The sequence below is a fragment of the Gigantopelta aegis genome, chromosome 3 (genome assembly GCF_016097555.1).
Source record: "Gigantopelta aegis isolate Gae_Host chromosome 3, Gae_host_genome, whole genome shotgun sequence".
Lineage (NCBI taxonomy): Eukaryota > Metazoa > Mollusca > Gastropoda > Neomphalida > Peltospiridae > Gigantopelta > Gigantopelta aegis.
In genome coordinates this window covers 29,694,726-29,701,603 of record NC_054701.1, presented here as the reverse complement: position 1 = coordinate 29,701,603, position 6,878 = coordinate 29,694,726, and positions in this window count along the sequence as shown.

Genomic DNA, 6,878 nt, shown 5'->3' with positions numbered 1-6,878 from the left:
CCAGTTAGCAGAGTAATCACGTTTTTTTTTTATTAACTCTATAAAAGTATGCGTTTTTCATTTGTTAAAGTGTCAGTATGTTTTGGTGGTCCGGGTATGCATCTTTCCAACACATAGGGCTCATGTTTGAGTTTACTCTCCCTTTAAGCCACTGGCATAAAATTGATAGACAGCAGGTTCATACCGGATGTCAGCTAGAGTGAGTTTTACCGGCTCAATGACCAATACACGGACTTCTCTCTCCATAACAACTTACAAATAAACATTTATTCCGACCCATGACCTGAGCAGCAAGCAAGCCCAGGATAACGTGCTTGAACCTTTATTCGATTTATGTACGAATTCAAGTTAACATGGACAATGAATGAAAGAAAGAATAAGTCATCAAATAGATGCATAAATTATTTTTGGTAAAAACTTCTCTTTTTACCATGTCGTTTTAAACAGATACCTGTTTTTATTATTCTATTACATTGTAACAAATCTGTAACAATTGATAAAATATAAACATTATAATTTAAGTTAATAAACATTATTAATATATTCGATTTCTGTTTTTCTTTTTCTACATTTTCCCCCACCTAGTTTTATGTTTTGTTTGGGGGTTTTTTCCATTTGATTTGGGGGGGGGGGGGGGGGGGGGTGTTTGTTTTTGTTTCGTGTGTTCTCCGACACTTGGCTTTTAGTAAAATGACGTTCTTACTGGCTCATCAAACCATGTTTAAGGATTTTCCCCATTCCCGTGTCTCAGACTCTTGTTTTACTCTATTCTAACTTAATCCAACAGTTTTGTAGAGTAATCAACCTTATGCTCCAGTCACACATAGCTAAATACCATTTTACGACCACCTGCGACCAAACAAACCCACAAATATCGGCAACCTTTTTGCGACCAAAAGCAATAAACTTGACTGGTCGCCGATTGGTTGCTGGTGTTCGTCACAGTGTGCTACGGTCGCCGACCAGTAAGCGATCAGTCGGCGGTCAGTTGACGATCAGTCTTCCATGGTCCCCAACAAAATACCCGCCCCCCCAAAAAAAAAAAATCACTTTGTGACTAATCTGGGACCGGTCTGGGACTGGTCGCCTACTGATCGGCAACTAATTCCCAATCTACAAAAAAAGCTTTGCGACCTTTTGGCGACCAATGTGGTCGCTAGAAGGTTTTTGTTGCAACACCTGCAACCTTCTTGCGACAAAAATGACGATAAAGTGATCGGCAATCAGTGAAGACCAATTTAAGACTACTAAAAACGTTTTTACGACCATGTTGGGGACCATGGAAGACTGATCGCCGACTGGTCAGCGACCGTGGCACACTCTGACAAACACCAGCAACCAATTGGCGACCAGTCAAGTTTATTGCTTTTGGTCTCAAGAAGGTTGCCGATATTTGTGGGGGGTTTTGGTCATAAGTGGTTGTAAGATGGTCTTTAGCTATGTGTGACTGGGGCATTAGTGTCCACTATCACAGGTTGAAACTGGGGTCTGCAACTTTAAACTGCACGGGTTGAAACTGGGGTCTGCGACTTTAAACTGCACGTGCTGTACTGTGGTATGTGCAGTCGTGTGCAATAATGTTTGCAGGAGATCTAGACTATGGTCAGCGATATTTCTAGGGAGGGGGAGGGTCGAGTGATGCTTCCCTGGAAAACATTTTACAAAGAAAAATCGCTTGAGCAGGGTTGGAGGGAGGGGGGCAGGGGATCGACCCCGAACTGGTGTGTCAAGGAGAGTGTGCTTGCGTCTTAAATCGATATGTATGGACAAAGACTAATAGCCGTAGTATAGTATAAAGCGATACTTTGCGAACATTCTCACAATGACACCTTGACATTCGTACATGTAAAATTACATATAAATGATATGGCCCAAATGATATAATTAACGTGTTAACAGTTATCTCGCAATGAGATTAAACATTCGACTATCCTGACTAACGTTAGCCCTATGTGAAGACTATGCTAGTTGTACGATTACCATAGATACTAGAGCACATTGATTTTTATCTTATCATCGGCTATTGGACGTCAAACATATGGTCATTCTAACATATTTCTTTAGAGGAAACCCGCTGCCGCCACATAGGCTACTCTTTCCGATAAGCAGCAAGGTGTCTTTTATATGCACGTTCCCACAGACAGGACAGCACATACCACGGCCTTTGATGAACCAGTTGTGGACCACTGGTTGGAACTGAAAATAGCCCAAACTGCAAATGGGTCTACTGAGAAGGATCGATCCGATGACCGACCGCTTCACAGGCGGACACGCTACCGCTTGAGCTTACTAGGAGCAAGTCATAAAATGAACATCATACGACTTTCCATAATTAATTAACGATCATAGGCACCGGAAGTAGGCATAAACAGTAACTGACTATATGAAATCTCACACGAAACCATAGCAGCTTACATGCTTTGAATAAGGTAATTTTTATTTAACGACGCACTCAACACATTTTATTTAAAGTTATATGGCGTCAAACATATGGTTAAGGGCCACACATATATTGAGAGAGGAAACCCGTTGTCGCCACTTCGTGGGCTACTCTTTTCGATCAGCAGCAAGGTATCTTTTATATGCGCCATTCTACAGACAGGATAGAACATACCACGGCCTTTGTTACACAATACTTTGAATAATAAAGCCGACCATCTCTCAGAAAATATTCATAGTAAGCCCGTAGGAACGACGGATCGGGTACAAACTCTATATCAGATTATGGTTACAATGGCAAACATTAATGTGATTAAAAAAAAGAAAAAAGCTCACAAGGGGGGGGGGGGGGGGGCACGTGACCCCCTCTCCCCGGGGTTGAACGTAAGCTCAGTGGTACAACGCTCGTCTGATGCGCGATCGATCTGGGATCGATTTCCGTATGTGGATCCATTGGGCTATTTCTCGTTCCAACCAATGCACTGGCGTAACAAAGGCCGTGGTATGTACTATCCTTTCTGTGAGATGGTGCACATAAAAATCCCTTGCTGCTAATCGAAAAGAGTAGTGCATGAAGTGGAGACAGCGGGTTTCCTCTCTCAATATCTGTGTGGTCCTTAAGCATATGATAGACGTCATATAACCGTAAATATGACTTGTTTAGGGGCAGCCAGTCTTGAAATTGTTAACACACGTACATGTGTTAACAAGTATGTGTTATCAAAAATAACGAATGATGTTCTCACCAACGGGTGTGTTAAGAAAATAATTTCATACATACCCGTTGGTGAGAACATTATTCGTTATACTTGTTAACAAATATGCATGTTAACATTTTAAAGACATACGAATGGCTGCTCCTAGGTGATGACCAGGTCACCAATGCCATACCATCCAATGAATAAAACGAAAATAAATATTTAAAAAAACAAAACAAACAAACAACGTCTGCAGACCCCTTGCCCGAGTTAAAGGAATAGGTTGAGAATTTTGTCTATAGCTGTTTGGCAGATCATTACTATATTGTTATCTTATCACGCGTGTCGTGTGCGTCTGTGTGTGTATGCGTGTGTGTGTGTGCGCGCGTGTGTGCACGTGTGTATGACTATAAGTGTGTGTGTACATGCAATAAAGATTGTATTTTATTGTATTGTACTTCATGGGCTACTCCTTTCGATTAGCAGCAAGGGATCTTTTATATTCACCATCTCACATAGAGAATAGTACATATCACGACCTTTGTTACACCAGTTGTGGAGCACTGGCTGGAACGAGAAATGGCCCAATGGGCCCACCGACGGGAATCGATTCTAAATCGATCGCGCATCAGGCGAGCGCTGTACCACTGAGCTACGTCCTGACCCATCCATATAAGAAAAGAAAAAAAGGGTTTTGTATTTTTTGTTTAACACCACCACTAGAGCACATTGATTTATTAATCATCGGTAGGTACCGGGTTCGGATCCCAGTCGAGGTATGGGGTTTTTAATCCAAATACCGACTCCAAATCTTGAGTGAGTGCTCCGCAAGGCTCAATGGGTAGGTGTAAACCACTTGCACCGACCAGTGATCCATAACTGGTTCAACAAAGGCCATGGTTTGTGCTATCCTGCCTGTGGGAAGCGCAAATAAAAGATCCCTTGCTGCTAATCGGAAGAGTAGCCCATGTAGTGGCGACAGCGGGTTTCCTTTCAAAAATCTGTGTGGTCCTTAACCATATGTCTGACGCTATATAACCGTAAATAAAATGTGTTCAGTGCGTCGTTAAATAAAACATTTCTTTCTTTCTCTCTCAGCTGGCCTTGAGAATAAAATGAGAATCGGTTTTCAACAAAGGCCATGGTTTGTGCTATCCTGCCTGTGGGAAGCGCAAATAAAAGATCCCTTGCTGCTAATCGGAAGAGTAGCCCATGAAGTGGCGACAGCGGGTTTCCTCTCAAAATCTGTGTGGTCCTTAACCATAAGTCTGACGCCATATAACCGTAAATAAAATGTTTTGAGTGCGTCGTTAAATAAAACATTTCTTTTTTTCTTTAATCATCGGCTATTGGATGTCAAACATATGGTAATTTTGACGCAGTCATAGAGATGAAACCCGCTACATTTTTCCATTAGTAGCAAGGGATCTTTTATATGCACTTCGACGCCATATAACCGTAAATAAAATGTGTTGAGTGCGTCGTTAAATAAAACATTTCCTTTTTATGTGCACCATCACACAGACGGGACATCCATGTAAGACCGCTTAGTGGTTCGTTTGTAACTATGTTTAACAGTAATGCTAATACGAATAAATGTTGTTATTCAGATTGGGGCCTGTTTTGTTTAATTCAGGGAAAGATCAGCCTGACCTCTAAACCCAGGCCTACAACATGACTGGGAGCCTGTACGTCTATGACTGATTGATCATTGTAAACAGCCTTGGTTTAATCGTGATATTAGTCGTACGTAACTGGTTACCCAAACTGTGTAAGATTGCAGATTGCTGCCAACGCACACGAGCAGGTCAAAGTCTATCTGCATTAGTCTGCACACTGCTTGCACTTCTAATTCGCATTTAATACAGGTTGGACTACTGACAACATACGAATCGGCGCTTCGGCTATGATGGAAATATCCAAGAAAGTATTTTTCATAACGGGGGCGGCTCAAGGCCTCGGCAAAGGATTTGCAGAAGCAATGCTGAAAAGGGGTGGAAAGGTAATTTAATGTCTTGCTAAGTAATAGTTATAACTACCGGGTTGAACGCATTGAATTGTGGGGGGGGGGGGGGGGGGGGGGGAGGGTGCAAGCGAGATGCAGCGTAGTATTCACGGCGTAGTATTCACAGCGTAGTATTCCCAGCGTAGTATTCACAGTGTAGTATTCCCAGCGTAGTAGTCCCAGCGTAGTATTCACAGTATTCCCAACGTAGTATTCCCAGTGTAGTATTCCCGGCGTAGTATTCACGGCGTAGTATTCCCGGCGTAGTATTCACGGCGTAGTATTCCCGGTGTAGTATTCACGGCGTAGTATTCCCAGCGTAGTATTCCCGGTGTAGTATTCACGGCGTAGTATTCCCGGTGTAGTATTCCCAGCGTAGTATTCACGGCGTAGTATTCACGGCGTAGTATTTTTGGCGTAGTATTCCCGGCGTAGTATTTACGGCGTAGTATTCACGGCGTAGTATTCACAGCGTAGTATTCCCGGCGTAGTATTCACGTATTCGACAATATATCACGCTGGACTATGTCATTATGTAGCTCGCGTCACCTCCAGCCCTACCCATTACTGATATTGGAATGCCCACATATCAATATTAATAAGGGGTAAGGCTGGAGGTGATTCGAGCCAGTCAATGTGTATCATAGACATCTGTCGTTAAGGTTAAAGTTGAAGTTTGTTTTGTTCGACGACACCACTTGAGCATTGTGATTTATTAATTGGATATCAAACATGGTGATTTTGACTCTTAATCTTCAGAGGAAGCCCACTACATGTGTCCCATTAGTAGCAAAGGGTCCTTTATAAGCACTTTCTCACAGACAGGACAGCACACACCCCGGCCTATGATGCAAAAATGCCTGAATCTAAATAACAACATTTATTCATGTTATCATTACTAGAAAATAGCTATATAGAGTTGCAAACGAATCACTGCGCGTTGTTACCTAATATCATGGGTAGAATGATGGAAATACATAGTGAAAAGGTTTCATACCGGCTTATTTTTCCCAAATATCTCAATCGTTTTTGCCCGAATTTGAGGATTTGCTCCAGTACGCTTATGCCGATGTGATGATTATTTGTGGTGGAAAATGTCAGTCGTAACTGTTCCTACTATTTAAATCATAGACTTGCTATTTACTATTTAATATGCTGTGATTTGTGTTTGTTTTCATGTTTGATGTACAGGTTAAAGCCGCACACCCTAGTTCCATCCAGCGAAAATAAATTATAATTTAGTTAATCTACAAACCTGTAACACACTTAGATCACGTTTTTATCAAATGGAGTGAAAAAGCAGGTTTTATATCGATAAATACCATGGGAATCCCCATGTCCCAATTGCTTGAAATAATTTTGAAAGTTAGTATTCTGATGTCACCGGTAGATGTCGCTCGAAGCACAACAATGCCTACGTCACGACAAATTTCACAGACTCGGGGTGCGTTTCTTTCACCTCTCCTGGACATGTTCCATCTGTTCTGTCCTGGTTGTATCCCCTCTCCAGATATCGTAAGACTTAGAAAAATTATTGGTTTTAAGGGTTTGTAACGTTTTGTATTGAGACACTTACTTGTCTGAACTTTATTGTTACTGAAAATGTTCACGAACTGTGAAGAAAAATCTCACAAATGAACAACAACAAATCGGATGTTGATTGCGCGAACCGTGCACGAGAAAACAAACCGAACCAAAATGATAACGGTCACGTGATATACCAACGTCTGCGACAT